Raw genomic sequence first — 16700 nt, 5'->3', positions numbered from 1 at the left:
GTTGAGCACAGTGCTGCGGGTGCGAACAAGCGATGTGGCCGTCCGTAATGATGTGATCTCTGACCTCATTCAGTCACATCTCTGTCTCATTTTAATGACCTGCTGGAAGGTACTGTAGGCCTGAACCAGTGGGCAGCGCTACCCTACAGACACGTGTAGAGTGCAGTGCTGCGGGGGTGGTCGGGGTGCATCAGCCTGGATGCGCAGGTGCAAACAAGCATTGTTGCCGTGCGTAATGATGAGATCTCTGACCTCTTTCAGTGTCATCTCTGTCTCATTTTAAGGACCTGCTGGACCATACTGTAGGCCAAAGCCAGCAGGCAGCGCTGCCCTACAGACACGGTGCATTGGCTTTTAGGGACCTGTAGTGAACTCATTACTAAGTGTACATGCACATCGGATTCCGCCACTGCATTACACACGCACATTATGCTTCTAGCATGCGCTCTGTTCCTTTGTATGTAAACGTTGGCATAACATATTATTATTTAACCTTGTGTATTCTTGTGCACTCCAACTCCTCGTTGAACCACGATTACTACTAACAGTTAGCAGATCATACTTCAAAAACGAAGGATGAACTCAACTGGTGTTTTCTATTAAGCTTGAAATAAACCTTCATTTACCTCCAGGTGTTTTCACCATTACATTTTTTCTCCCTTTTCAGACTCTGAATTGATTTAGCCAAAATGGGTGGAGCGGGTGCTCACCCCGTCATGATGCCCTCGGCATTCTGATGCCTTCCATCGTGGTATCAAGACACCATACCCGACCGGAGACCTGCTCTTCCACCCTACAAAGGTACCCCGACTCGGAGCTTGCACCAACACATTGTTGGACACACCGATGGTGGCCGGTGAGCAGTGAAGCCTCGGTGCGCAGGACCTACAATTGAGCACAGTGCGGGGGAAGGTGCTGGGGTGCAGCACCCTGGGTGCACAAGTGCAAGCAAGCGATGTTCCCATAGCTAGTAATGTAATCTCTGGCCTCATTCATACGTTTCATTTTAAGGACTTGCTAGACCACACTCTTTCTGGCAGATCCCAGCGTCCTAGACAAAAAGTTGACAGGATGTAAACACTGAGGGCTGGGTGCAGTAGGCCGATGCTCTGTCTCCTCTTCTCTCTGTTCTTTTGACTCTCCCTCCCCTTCTCCAATCCACCCACTCCCTCTCCCTCCCATTCTCACACTCTTCCTTTCATTTGGACTACCTTTCCTTTTCCTCTTCCACATACTTATGTTTCATTTTTGTCTTGCAGGTTTTGTACGCTGCTTCGGGAGGAGTCCACCCATGTAATTCATGTTATACTGTTGTTTGTTCTAATAAACTTGTGGTTTTATGTATTTGTGTTTTTTTAATAAAGGTTATTTTTTTCCAATTAATAAGTGAGTGTATAGGTCTTCTTTTTCTGACAACACTTATCTGGAGTTTATTTTGAAAATCGTCTGTTTTTAGGAGGTTATGAGGGAACACATTTGTAATTTTGCGGTGCACCTACTAAAAATAAACCAACAGACTATTACATAATTGAAGCCTTCGTAATTCTACAACTGCAAGGGTTCAATGCGTGTATCACTTTATAACAGCATGAGTACTGCCCGTGTGATTACAGAACCAATAAGGCACTGCCTAGGACCACAGACCACAGACCATTTCACTTCCCACTCCCTGTATTATATAAACACTAACTAACACTACTTCTACAGGTATACTACAGCGCCTAGAACACATCACTTTACAGCAATGAGCTCACGATTTAGGCTCATGGTTTAATCCCTGAGTCTTTAGACCAGTAGGAGAAAGTAGTTCGCTACCCACTCCCTACATACTATAAATGCATACTAACACTACTTACACAGTTATACTACAGTGGCCAGTATGCTACAGCACCCAGCGCCCATCACTTTACAGCAATCAGCTCGGTTTGATCCCCAACTCTTCACATCGGTAGGCATGAGTACTTCAGTTACCACTTCCAGTATAGTATAAACCAGTGGTTCCCAAACTTTTTTGACCCGTGGCTCCCTTGACCTAATTGGAAGTTGGCCGTGGCTCCCCACCATTTTTTTACCGGTGGGCGGGTTGGAGGGGATGTAAGCCCGACCTCGGGAGTGCTTCCTGTTTTCTTCCTTAAATTAATTGGGATGCAAAGAAGGTATAATAATCATATTGTAACAAAATAAGTTTTATATAGCTGTGACTAGACCCAGAGGTATCAGAGCGCTTTACATGAGAAAGGACATTGTTTCAGAACTTTAGTCTGGTAGCTTTGTGTTTACCTGCCTACCTATAGGTCAACGAGGCTAAGGAGAAGCCACCCTAAAAGTAGAAAACAATGCTAAAGAAAATTTATTTTCAAAATGTTAAGAAAGCTAGATGTAGAAAGCACAGTGCAGACTCCTCTATTTTATATCTGAGATCAAAAGCAAAAATATTTCATAACGTGCAGAACAATTTGACAACTAAATCAATTAGACAGCAGAGGGAGGCCTGAGATTGTTAGTAAGTAAGTAAAATGTATTTCAGTTAACTAAAACCGTAAACATTTCCATGCAGTCAAAACCAATTATTTGTGTTAACCTCGACAGAAAACCGTATCATTAGACTTAAGTAAAAACAGACATTATGACCGATTAGCCGTATAAGTAAACTGACAGTGAGGAAAGTGGACTGGCATTAGGTTACGGTCATTTAGATTACTTCACTGTGCACTGTGTGAGCAACATCTTAAAAAAAGATTTTTCAACGACCTGTTCCGATTAAACGTTTTCTAGCAACTGTACCAAGCATGAGTGGATTAAAACATTGAAGCCAGCGTGGAGCACGGAGGCAAGTTAAAAGAAGGCCGTCTGACTGACGGAACTGCTGTCTTCCTACGCCGTATTAAAGAGCCATTTTTCCAGGCTGCAAGCTGCAGAGGACAGCGGGCACAGAAAACGGCACAAGAAGTAACTTCCCCTCCAATGGCCAGAGCTGGTATGGCAATCGTATGCCAGTAATAGAGACTACCTCCGAAGCCTGTAAAACACACGAACGTAAAGTCCTCGGTTTTTGCAGGTGGGACGTATTTTGACGGAGGCTGCTTCACTTTTCCCCACTGTGGTCGCGGCGCCCCTGGCTCCTCATACGGCGCACCGGGGCGCCGCGGCGCACAGTTTGGGAACCACGGGTATAAACGCACGAAAGCGTGGAGTACTTCGCTCCCCACTCCCTATATGGTATAAACGCATAACACTACTTGCACATGTATGCTACAAAGACCAGAGCACATCACTCTACAGCAATGTAGCAGAGTGTAGCAGCATATCATGTCAGCACCATGTCACTCTGAGCAACACCGCACTTTCAGACCGGTAGGAGTGACTACTTCGCTTCGCACTCCCCCACTGAGGTTACAGTGCTCCTACCCTCCTTTCCTACTTTTTTCACCCTTTTTTCCCCTTTCTCGCTTCAACAGAATCACAAAATGGCAACCAACACTTCGTAGCCGCAACCAATAAGCAGCAAGCTCGTGCTCGTAACGCCTCAGCCAATCAGATGGCAGAATTCCCAAATATGGATATCTGTAAATTTCGATATTTCTCCAAAACTACTGAACGAATTTACACCAAATAAACAAAAGTGTGCTTTCTAGACCAAGACCCTTTCTCCCTGTAAATTTTGGGGTAATTCCGCTCACCCGTGCGACCTGTAGCCTTGTCTAAAGTTTCCCTTGGAAATTAACATGGAGAAAACACGTTTTGAGACCCCCCTTTTATCTCGGCCACGCCTTGACCAATCACACCAAAAACATTAACATAGGAGTTGATATGAACTAAGAATTCGTTTTGAAAATTTCATGAAGATTCATCAAACGACCCCAAAGTTATAAGCAAAACAAAAAATGCTCTTCGTATGGAAACTTGGTCCTAACTATAACTATATAAATCTAAATATATATATATATATATATATATATATTTTTTTTTTTCAAACAAGAGTTTCCAATAACGTGCGCTCTCAAAAACGATAAACCACACCAGGATGGGATGCAAAAAGGGTGTTTATTCCTCTCACAACATGTTTCGGCTGTAAATCCTTGCTCACGTAAAGAAAAGTGCAAAATGGAGTGTCTTGATAAAGTATTGTTTGAAGTGACAAATAATGAACATAAACATAGGACTGTACATTTCTGTTTGGCAGACATCTTGTAATGATCAAAAATGCCCGAAGTTGCCACCACAGAGACTGTATTATAAAAACATAAAAAAAATTTGGTATAATACACAAATACATCTTTGTCAAAGTGAATTCGGGGCAAAGAATGGAATTTTCGTCAGGGTAAACAAAAAAACATGCATCATAAATGCGAGCTGCTAATGGAAGACATCTTCAAGTGATAGCCTATTATCAAGACACACTGTGTTCAAGTCTGCACAAGAGAAATTGTGAGGTCAGTTACAAGGTGAAATACCTTTCAACTAGCATGTTAAAATTCAGAAACAAATTAAAGAAACTATCATAATGCTTCTACTGGAAGTGAATTAATTGTCATGTGAAATACATGATAGTTCATGCTGCCTGTCAACTCGTGACACATGCAATCGCTGTCGCATTGCTCTCACTGTCGCATGTGATACAAAGATACATAAAGATGCCTGTGCAATTTATGCTGGCATGTTGAAGTACCAACTCAATTGATGCTTCTACTAGAAATGGGTCAGTTATCATGATTATTCATACTGTCTGTCAGCTCATGACATATGTAATCATAGCTCTCACTGTCGCATATAATACAGATGTAAATAACAGATACCTTTGCAGTTTCATTAATGCATACAGTCCTGATGTTGAAGAACAATGGATGAAGTGAAGAAGTGCTCAGTGCCTCCGCAGAGAGAAGAGGCGGACGTGCCCGTGTAAGTGAATACAGTGATAGGCCTTTACCTCCTCAACTGTAAAATAGCAAAGATAAGCAGAAGTGAATGTGGTTAAAAATGTTTAAGAACAAGAAAAAATATACATATGCTCATATCTCATCAAATTGATACAAATCGTATGAAATCAAAACGAATTCTTCAAAGGAAGAACAGTTATGTTTGGCAACCTTGAAAGCACAAACCACTTAGACTCTCATCTGATGCTGTGATACCGGGAGAGACGTAGCAGAGGGACAATAGAAGCCATGTGCAAAAATACAGTACTCAAGGAAAACAGGATTTGACGGACAACCCATGATCATGACTAAGTTTTAAGGTGTATGGCTAGCTCCTCATCCTGGTTGAGACCCCCTGTCGAACAGAAAGATGTTATTAACCAAGCAGTGTTCCATCATTTTAATCAGCATTTTGCTGTGTTCCCTGTGTCTGAGATCACGTTGTTTGAGGAATTCATGACATGCATCTAGTCCTTGTTTATGATCAACTCTTGTTTGGAAACTTTACTACCGCCGTGCTCCGCCGGCGTGTGCGCCAACTCTCAGATAAAAATTCCCACTTAAATTAGTAACGATGACACGCCCCCAGATGGGCAGTTCACATGAAACAGTGCATTCTAGGAATAGTGGGGCATATTATCAAGGGAGTTATCTCCGCTTTTTTGGCTTTAAAAGCCAAGAAAGCGGAGATAAAATTATCTCCCTATTACCTAGCTGTCGCTAACACCAGTTAGCGACAGCTAGTAGGAGATAGCGACCATCTTGGGCCCCACTTTACATGTCAGAGAAATTTATCACTAATGACATGCAAAGTGGGCGTGCCAAGATGTAGCGACTGGAAACAGTCGCTAACATCGCTATCTCCTATTACCAACTTTTGGAGATATTCGCGCTAAAAGCTAACACCTGCCCTGAGCAGTTCTTAGCCATGTTATCCAATGGGAGGTGGATAGCATGGCTAAGAGCATTCGCTCGGTAATGCATGAATATCGCTGACTTTTCAGCGATATTCATGCATTGCGGCCGATTTTTATCGCATTTGCGATAAACCTTGGTAATACCACGGTTTATCTGCGATAAAAATCGCCGCAGGACGGCGATAAATTTTTGTCTCTAACCAAGCAATAGCGATAATTATCGCTATTGCTTGGTAATATGCTCCAGTATTCTCTGCAAAAGCAGTCCGCCAATCTGAGCACATTGAATTTCCCTGGTAAAAGCCCTCAATGGTCCTTGACAGGCGCACTCCTCCTTAATCCACAGCTGCTGCTCCACATGTAAGGCTCTGTGGATACAAAGCCTCGTGACCCCCAATTATAGCGGGGTAGTGCACACTTGGCAGCATGACGGCCGCCCATATATCCAGCTTCTGCCCCACCCTGCTATTATTGGGGGCCACGAGGCTTTGTATCCACGGAGCAGCACAGTCAAAACTTCTAGCTACGAATCAACTCATTGCTGGGGAATTATTTTTAATTAATATTTTTGGATAACACACTTGGGTTTGAAATATTTGCAGAACTTCAACTACCAGCAGGCCCTGTGGCACACACCCACTGGGGCGGGACGTTGACCAATCTAAATAACTGATCTGCAATGCTGTGGCTGCTCCATTGTGATTTGCCTATGAATAAGAACGAGGATGTTCGAAATGCGTCAGGCCCTCCAGAGAGGGTTCATGTTGGGAGCCTGTTTAACCTGCTAGGCCTCAATAAAGTGGTTGAACTTACCGCATGTGCGCGCTCATGGAGGACAACCTTTTCTTCTCATAAATATATGCGCTCATTTGCGGTGATGATGTTATTGTTATTGTAACACATACTACAAGAATTATCGAAAAATAACTTTGATTAACATTAAACATTAATTCCATCCTGCAAGTTTACCTGTTCTTTACCAACATCTTTTTTGCTGGCAATAATCAATAACAGAATTACTGTGAAGTTCTGATATTGTCACACACTAAAACTTTTGGAACTGTAAATATGTACAACACCCAAGGAATGGTAATGGACGGTGCAAGGGATTGATGGGTAAGTAGTGCACTAGAGGTGGCCAAGTAAGACATGGTGGATACAGACATGAAGACTGACGCAGGTGACAGACACACCAAGATCTACAGGCACTCAGCACTTGCAAATGAAAAGCGACAGCAGCTATGCTGTGTCCGGCCAGTCATACTTTCAGCTGGCAGACTTTATTATCTCTTCACAGACTGTGCAAAGCATGCATTAGTTCAAGAACGCTCTAAAAATGTCCTTTAATTTAATTGGATCTTCATCACGGACTGGTGTGTTTTCTTTGTCTCAGTTCAAACCCCGTGACCTGGTCAAGGGCACAAAAAAAGAAATACAAGAGCACAGAGTTATATTTAATTTAATTTGTCTCCGTCTTTGACTGTAAACAATCATTCAATTATTGTCTTCATTACCCTTGATTGAAACATTGAACTCTAAAGTAACTTTAGTGGATTATTTTTGTTGGTGCTAGGACTACAGGGATTTACAATCATTCATATTTAATTCCTTCCTACCCTGAAGTTCATTTTCCACGCGGTAGAGCTGACAGGATTGACTTGTACTTTCAAGTTAAGGATCGAACATGAGTAATATTTACTGCTCTTACAGGAAACTGGAATTCTGTTCTCCCTAAATACCTAGATTCAGTTAAGTGGCAAAAGCAGAGTTTTAATTCCAGGGGATGCCAAATGGCTTTCTTTATCAGTCACACATCTTGTTTTACTGGAGTCATAGTCGATTTCTCTGTGCATCTTTCACACTCATAATTAGTGCAATGTTTACGAACGACAAAGACACGGTTGGACAAGGAAACATTGCAGCTTATTTACAATCCCCTTGCCCCAGGCCAGGCAAAGCCACTCTGTGTGACTTTTTATGGCCCTGTAAATATAGGCCCTTTTCACGCATTACACTCCATGAAAAAGTATTCTGCCGCATTTCTAGATGTACAACATTTCGTAAACCTGGGAATGTGCCAGAATCCTACGCCTCTTTCTATGCATGCTGAATTCAGCACACATGAAAAGAGGAAAACACCAACAATGCTTGTTTTTGTGCAGCAAGATGTCCCTTCTTGCACAAAACAATCATCCCGCAATGCAGGCACCCTTGCAGACTGGTGCAAGGGTTCCTACGTTGGGAAAGCACAGGAATGTGTCATAATTTTCTAAATATGTCACATTTCTTGTGCTTTTAAAACAACACTGCTTGGTGCAGGAAAATGGCTTAAAATGGCTTACAGCTCTGCACCGAGTCATTTTGTTGTAAATGAGGTCCACAGTTTATTGCACAAATGAGCCAATATTGCAGAAATATATAACTGCTTACTTGCACAGCATGTGGGCAGTATAGCTTTACACTACTGTTGAAAGCACGATGACTGTTGCAATGGCCATGCATTGTTAGAAGCCATTCTCTGATTTGCTTTGGGGCGGTCGCCATGGAAACATGCAAGTCTCCTTGTCCTTTGCACATGCTCTCGCTACCTGGATGTTTGTCATCCTAATGGTAACGATGTATATTTAGCAACACTGATGAGGATTTGGCAGGGAACAAGGGGAGGGCTAGGGATCCTCTCCTAACTTTGAACAGGTTTATGTAGTCAGGGCTCACACACATCCTCTGAGGTGGCTGTAGGGGCCCGGGGAACCTTTATCATGGCTGGTAGAAGTTCTGCAAATCTTCTCAGAGCGGCTAGAGTTGCTCAAACATGATATGTGTATGTACACCAAACAGGTGGCATCCTGATAAGTGCCCATCCACGACAATCTTAGAGTCCCACAGTCTGCCTTCAGTAGTTGAAGATTGCGCTGCAACTCTCAGATGATGCACTCTGGTCTTTACTCCTTAGGCTCACACAGTTTCAGTGTAGCCCTGAACAGCAGACTGCTTCATGCTAGTTGTCTTCTCTCTTTTGCATACTTGTATAATCTGAGTGATGCTATTCTACCACGGTTAAGCATTTTTGCACCATGGTTAAGCATTTTTGCACCATGATTGCATTTGTCCTGACTGACTGATTCCAACTTTAGACAGGAGTGTTTTCTCTCACTCCTTTTTTAATTCTGAGTAGGTGATTGTAATTGAGTTACCAACTACAGGAATATCTTCCTAACTAACATGGATACAGTTCACTGCCAGCCAGCCAATTGCTTGCTTTCCCGGGCTGCGCAGTATTACCTCACCTTTCACTACCCACCATGTTGAGTGAGGGCTCTGTGTCTTCCTGTGAGTTGGCCCCCACTGCCTAATGTGCCCAGCCGCTGTTCGTGCAGGTAACAGCGGTGGGGCCCTGTAAGGGGGGATTCTGAGGGACGATGCAGATGGAAAATTAAATAAATAATTCATTTTCCCTCTGCTTCGTCCCTCGGAAACCCCCCTTACTTGACCCCACCGCTGTTAACTGCATGGACCGCGACTGGATGTGACGCTGTTTCAGCACTGATTGAGAGCTGTAAGATATTCACCACTGCCGGTACAGTGTCTGAAGCAAGCCCATCTGTGCCTGTCTGCACCTGAACACCGCTGTCCATGCTGCCTCTCGTGCCGCAGACAGCCACACTTCCTCCTCTCACAATGCAGGTCATGTAGTTCATGTGCATTAGTAGCCTTCTTTTATTCATCTTAATAACTATTAGATACAGCAATCACTAGAAAAAACAGAAAACCTGTACCACAGAATGCCTCTGCTCTGGATTTCATTTCTCCCACTGGTCTCCTCCAACAATCATCTGTCAAAATGGTATCAAAATGAAAGCCTTGTTGAGCAATGTGTAACCCTCTGCTAAACACTGCCTTGAACTGCATAGCTATGTGTAGCACACAACCTTTTGATGCTGCTTAGTTGCTACATAACGCTACTAATTTTCTTCTTGATGAACTTCATCTTCTAATTACTCCATTATGAGGCATGATCACAGCTCCAAAATTGGTAGAGTGGCGGTCAAAATTTATAAAAATAACAGCCCTCTAACCTAAGCATTTTCAAAGCTCATTTAAAAGTGAATTCTTTACTTGTAAATGTAAACTCAACTCTTTCTTGTCCACTCACTTATTTGTTTCATCGTTGTTTATCGTCCCCTTAAAGCCCCAACAGAAGCCTCCACGGTCACCCTAAAGGACTCAGGAAACTTTGTTCAGAACAATAATCATGTATTAATTCTAACTGGCTTTAGCTATTGGTTGGAACAATCACAGGCAATGACTTACAACTTCCTAAAAGACCCCGAAGTATACAACATCTCTTTGATGAATACTGAGCCTACACATCAAGTAGGTCATCTACTTGGTGCAATCTATAGTACTGCCTGCATTATTTGTGACCCGCCCACATTTATTCCTCTAACCTGGTCAGAACACAAGGGTGTTCCTTGTACACTCTTAGGGGCATATTTACGAGCCCACTGTGCTGCAGAGCGGCACTTTTTGGGACGCTCTGGCAACGCCGATTATTAATTCATATCTATGAGGCTACAAAAAGCCACAATGCGTGGCTTTGAATGGACTTATATATATGGAGTAAGGCAAGGCAGTGCAAATTTCTGCGTTGCCTTACTCTGTGCTCGGAAGGCGTTCTATTGGCATTGCAGTGGTTTTCCCATGCAACAGCCATGGATTTTGACCCTGCCATAGATTTACAAGATCATGTAAAAATAGGGAAGTGCTAAATCCTTATAATAGAGCAAGGACTTGTAGAAAAGAGACTTGCTTGAAGACAATCCTCTTATTTATCTTCTAATATTGTATTAACCGTATATTGTGTAAATTAATATGCACAACATGATATATTCAAGAAAGAGAAGCTTGCCTACATTTATTACTAACAAGTAACTTGGGTGAATTTCTAAAATGGCCGCTAATGGGAAAACTATAATGCACATGCGTCAACTGCATCTACGCAGTATGACGAGTTGTCGCTTGGAGGGAATTTCTTGCGCTTGCGCAAATACTATTAATATGGCTGCTTGAAAGCTCACTGTTAGATCTGGGGGTCTCTAATTGGCAGAGGTAAGTACCTTAGACCAAGTAGGGACCCTTGCTTCTAGTCAGGGTGAAGAATTACACACAGTAGATAACCCCTGCTCCCTCTCTAGGTAGCTTGGCACGAGCAGACAGGCTTCTCCCTAAGGCAATGTGTATAATAAATGCACTTAACACAACAATAATCCCCAATCCACCACAAACTGAGACCACACAGGTAAGTACATATCAAAAATATAACTTTATCTAGTTGCGGCAGTAAAAATCAGCAGTATACGATAATTACTCTCTTAGGGAAATGTTGCACTAAATCTTAATGGTTGCACGTAATGTAGGAAGTTTCGTGTGTATAAACAAAAGAGTCTCTAGTCTCTTAAGTCAGTATTTCAAATAATTCTACTGACTTAGTTCAATGTAGTTCCCCAAAACGGGTGGTCAAAATAATACCAGCGTGTTGTTCTTTCACTAATGAGCCCTCCGAAGGAATAGACTCAAGCGCTGCGAGCGCGCCTCCTCGAGCAGCCTAGGGGCACCACCGTGCCGATCAGATCTTTATCACGCCCCGCCCCGGCCGGTCCCAGCTGCTCTCGGCCCGCTCTCAGCACTTTCAAGGAGTGGCGGGGAGCAAGCACGGCACTTCGATCAGGGACTCAGGCCAGGGGCAGGTGGATACTCACGGCGCTCCCTCGGCGAGGTCGGGTTGATCTTCCCCGGCTTCGTCGTTACCACAGCTTCTCAATGGAGATGACGCCGTGGACCAATCCGGTCGCGGTGTTCGTGGCAAGCCTCCACACACGCCCGGGAGTCAGCCAATGGCAGTGTGGCTCCCGGGGCAGGCCTGCGATGACGTTCCCTTCGATCTCCAATCACCACGCGGCAACAGCGATGACGCTACGGCGCACGGGCCAATCCCGTTGCGGCGTTAGTGAGGGGGCTCGGCTCCTTCAACCAATGGGAGCGCGGGGGCTTCGATCTTCGGCCCCGCAGCTCCGATCAGGACGGCAATCTTCCAAAGAGGTTTCTGGCCTCGGGCAGCGGCGGTGATTTTTGAGGGCGAAGGTCACGGCAAGACCGCCCTCTTGGCCACACAACCGCTCTAGAGCAAAACACACGAGGGGAGGCACCACGGACCTCCGACCCTCGCTGAGAATGTGCCGATGAGCACACCGATCCCTGCTCACGCTCAACAGTTGATCACCAAGCACGCTCCCGGCAAAAACAGCGCGGTCTGCACAGCGTCTTGGGGATTATTTAGGAACCTTTTAACCCTGGGTTCCAGGAACAGGAGGCCAGCTCTTCTCAGGCCCTTGGAGATTCAAGTTGAAGACACAGCACACAGCAAAGTCTTGTTGGTTCAAGCAGGCGGGGTCACAGCACACAGCAAAGTCCCTTTCTTCTTCCCAGCTTTTAGTTGAACAGCAGAACAGGTCAGCCCTTAGAGCACACAGCAAGGCAATCTTCCTTCAGTTCTCCAGCAGTCCTTCTTCCAGCAGAGGTTCCTCTTGATTGTAGAATCTAATTTTCTGTTGTCAGGGGTCCTTCTCTTATATCCCAAAAAGTCTTTGAAGTCCTTTGAAGTCTTTGTGCAAGTGGGCCCTGCGCCCGGTCTAAACCAGTTCTGGGTGTTGCTGGAGCACTGGGGCTTTCCTGGCTTCCTTCTTCCTCTCAGTATCAGGGACAGAGGTGACAGTCGCCCAGCAGGGGGGTGGAGCCAGCATTGTGGTCAGGCAGGCACAGCCCTATTCACTATCAGGTGCGATCTCCTCCCACTTCCCTGGCAGCAGATGCTGCCTTTCATCCACGGGCTGACTCAGACAACCTCCTGTCACCCTCAAACCAGACAGTCAATCCACAAACAGGCCCAGGCACACAGAAAGGTTAGACAAGAGAACAGCCACTTTCTAAAAGTACTATTCTCAAACACAGAATTTAAAAACAACCTTTACTAAAAGATGTGTTATTAAATTCTGAGTTCAGGGATATCAATCACTTATGTCCCATCTTGTTCCTATGAGAAGATAGGCTGGTATACATTGGGACCAGCCTCCCCCATGTTATTCTATGGAGCAAGATAACCTTACAGCAGTGAGCACACAAAATGGCTGCTGCTCACTACCAGAGCATGTGACCTGCACTAGTACATGCTCTACCTTACCCATACACTGCACCCTGCCCAGGGGGGTACCTTGAGCCTTCAATAGGGGTGACTGATGTGCACAGACAAGGAAGGGTTGGGCCCAGCCAGTGGGGACACTGGCCAGGCAGACATGGCAGTCCACTGACTGCACACAGGCGCTGCGCTGGCAGGCCTGAGACACCATTTTAGGGCTACTCATGTGGGTGGCGCAATCTGCGCTGCAGGCCCACTAGTAGCATCTGTCATCACCAGCCCTGGCACACACAGTGCACTTTACTAGGGACTTCATGGTGATACAAATATGCCAATCAGGTATACCCAATCAATATGACAATTTACATAGAGAGCACTTATACTCTGGCACTGATCAGCAGTGGCAGAGTGTCCAAAGCATCTAAACCAGCAAAAACGAAATCCAGCACAGCACAGCAGCGGTGCATCCATTGGGGCGTAGGGGCGTAGCCCCACTAAGCCTGGTGGACGCACCTGCTGCGGGCGGCACAACAAGCTCCATTTATTTGACTCCCAAATAAATATCAATAATATAAACGCTTTCAGCGGGGGTTCCGGCCGGGACACACACGCTGAAATAGGGAGTGTGCAGGGGGTGGGGCCGGGTTGGCTGGCTGGCTGGCATTTAAACTTAAAGAAACGGGAGTTGCGCATTATGGGCAGAAACTTACCTGAGCATGCGCGTCAGCGTCATGTAGACGCTGAGACAGACGGGAGGGGCCCTGGGGGCGCGTTTAGCCGGCCCCGTCGTTTGGAAGGCGAGAGGGCGAGTGATGTGTGTGCCCCCCTAGCCAATCCTGGCGCTTATGCAGCGCCAGGATTGGCTGGTCAACCGCGCCAAGGACAGGCAATCCATCATTGGATGCCGCGTGGGTGGCTCAGGCAGGCCGCTCAGCACTGTATCCTGCTGGCCAATCACTGTGACTTCAGCATATGAAGCCATTCAGTGATTGGCCATGCGCGCCGTTAGAAGTGTAAGTTGTTCTGGAATGATCCCTCTGCTCTGTGACTGTGACACGAGACGAGAGTCGCACTCGCCGTCTGAAGAAGAAGGAAGAGATCGTCGATTCCCTCTGTTCGTGCCGGTGTTCGACGATTAATATTAAAGTAGGTACTGCCAGGCAGCAACGCCGGTGATTTTGTGCATTTAAATTAAAGACGCTACAGTCTGTTCAAGTAAATGTCACTTGAGTTTTGAACTGAAGACTCAGAGCTGTGCTGAAGGCTGTCATGTGGTGCCGGGACTCGGGAGGGCTGTCATGCGGTGTTGTGAGAGTGCTCTCACGAGGTGCAGTGTGGGGGCTTAGAGGTTAGAATGCATAACTGTTTAACATCATTATATGTTTCATGCTGCCGTTCCTCTCCACTGTATCACTGGAATTATTTATTTCTGGGTTTTTGAGGATTAGTGCATGCCGGTATCCTGCGACATCAACGCGCTTTAAAAGAGGGATGTACAAGGAGCAATGTGCAGTTTTGTTTCGCAGTTGTGGATGAATTTACTTAGGTTCCGGTGTGGTCAGTGTGTGGGCTCTGAGGGTGGCCAAGCCCTCAAGGTCGGTGTGGTGATGCAACGTGCACTCCTGTGGGTGGGGAGCTCGGACTAATAAAACGCTTACTTTGATTTTGAATTGAGTTGACTATCCCACTTCTAGTCCTTTGAGATGCCCTCGAGCCACATCCCTTCAAAATACTCATTCAGGTAAAAAAAGAGTCCATATATATTTATTGACAACAATTTCGTTTTTTTTTAATAGCTTTAAAAATGTATAACTCTTCTGTTATTTTCAGTAAGTTTTTTAAAACTTTTACCCATACTGTACTAAGGCACTCTTTGCTAGTATCCTGTCATTCCTGACCTGGCCAGTAACGAGATATTGGCCCCATTGGCAAATAAATGTTATGCAGTATTAGCGGGGACAAATCACCTAGGTCAGACCGGGGTACTTGTCCCCGGTAAGTGCAATGGGATCACAGATATCCGCGACAGATCGGTATCAGTAATACACAGCGCACTATATTACGAGCCCCTTTTCAAAGGCGACTCATCGAGGTGGTCTAAGTATGTGATTGCGCAAAAAACTGGTGACCGATTCATACAGAACAAATTCCTGGACTGGTAAAACATGCCTGTAAAAGGGCCTGTTTTCACATGACCAGAATCTATTGGCTGGCAAAGGGAAAACAAACTCCTCACATCGGCCTGTGTCACCATATTAGGCCTAAAGTCAAACCACATGAAAATCTCGCAGATAAAACTAGCATGTCCTAGAAACAACGCTCTTTGGTATCCAATAGCATTGCATTAGCTGTACTTTTAAAGACAGGAGAAAACATTAAAGACACCTTTGGCAGGGCCATTCTAGCTATCAGTGCAGCAACCAGTAAAAAATATAGTAGAAACTCAGTAAAAATCTTGATTCAAGCCACAGCGATTATTTTTCCAAATCTTAAATTGGGAGTTCGGTTCGTTTCAGAGTTACAAATTCAAGACCCTATTAATGATCCTTTTCTTTATCGGGTGACCTTTATAGTGATTCAGCTTTTGCAGTGGACCATGAAAACCAATCACCATCAATCTTACTTTTGCTTCCACTACTACGAGAGGATCATATGGTCAAAATGAAGAGTCCAAACCAATTGTGCATCAATCCCCTGTCCACATGATGCCCGCCGTATGCCATGGTTAAACCATGCTCGCAAAAATCAATGTAGTAATCCGCATTAATCCCGTCTACAGTGTTCTTGCTGTATGCTATAGTAAAACCACAATTTAAAAAAACAAAAAAAGAGTCTAACCTATTTCTGCATTGATCCTGTCCACAGAGTACGTGTCATCATATGCAATAGTATAACCACATTTGCTAAACAAGCGTTTGCCAAGCCAATCTGCCAGGTGTTGGCTGCCAGCCATGAGCAAACTTTATTTTTTGGTCCCGTTGTTGGCAAAAACGTTATTGTTTGGAAATATGCCAGACACTCATCAATCTAAAAAAAAAAAAAAAAAATCGCTACAGTCAAAAGAGTTTTTGGGGTCTAAAAAAATACTAATTACCATAATGTTCCTCGGGAGGGCTGTCATGCGGTGTTGAGAGTGCTCTCACGAGGTGCAGTGTGGGGGCTCTGAGGGTGGCCAAGCCCTCAAGGTCGGTGTGGTGATGCAACGTGCACTCCTGTGGGTGGGGAGCTCGAACTAATAAAACGCTTACTTTGATTTTGAATTGACTATCCCACTTAAAATAGAAATATTTACATGAAAAGAAGGGGTCGCCTTTCGGATCAGTAGTTACACAGGCCAGTGGAAAAAAACGACATGACTGTACTACTCTTTAAGTTTCGTTTCTTCAAAAGTCCCTATACAAAATCTACCTACACACAACAGCAGCAGAGAATCATCATGAGAGAAAAGAGGAATTAGTTTAGATGGGTATTGGAACTTCTGGTCTGTTGTGTAGGAGTACACACATTTTCGTGAAAGTGGCGGAGTACTTTTCTAGGACTGCAAACAGGATTTGAAAAGACCACAACTCACTGATAAAAGAAACCAACACTGGTAAATGGTTATTAAGCTAGACGCTTTTTTTTTGCCTGACAGTTTTGAGTAAAAAAGCCACATCCTGAAAAACATCGGAATAA

General features: G+C 44.7%; 1 long non-coding RNA gene across 1 annotated transcript in view; it reads right to left on the bottom strand.

Moving 5' to 3' along the window:
* Window positions 1–16247, bottom strand: part of LOC144819320 (uncharacterized) — a 95327-nt gene extending 79080 nt beyond the window's left edge. The window contains exons 1-2 of the long non-coding RNA XR_013607291.1: window positions 16120–16247; window positions 4797–4935 (exon numbers count right to left, since the gene is read on the bottom strand). This is a non-coding gene — a long non-coding RNA (uncharacterized LOC144819320). The remainder of the gene's footprint in view (window positions 1–4796; window positions 4936–16119) is intronic.
* Between the last annotated feature and the right edge of the window lie 453 nt (window positions 16248–16700).

The sequence above is a fragment of the Lissotriton helveticus genome, chromosome 2_1 (assembly GCF_964261635.1).
Source record: "Lissotriton helveticus chromosome 2_1, aLisHel1.1, whole genome shotgun sequence".
NCBI lineage: Eukaryota > Metazoa > Chordata > Amphibia > Caudata > Salamandridae > Lissotriton > Lissotriton helveticus.
This window is presented reverse-complemented; position numbering and strand designations above follow the sequence as displayed.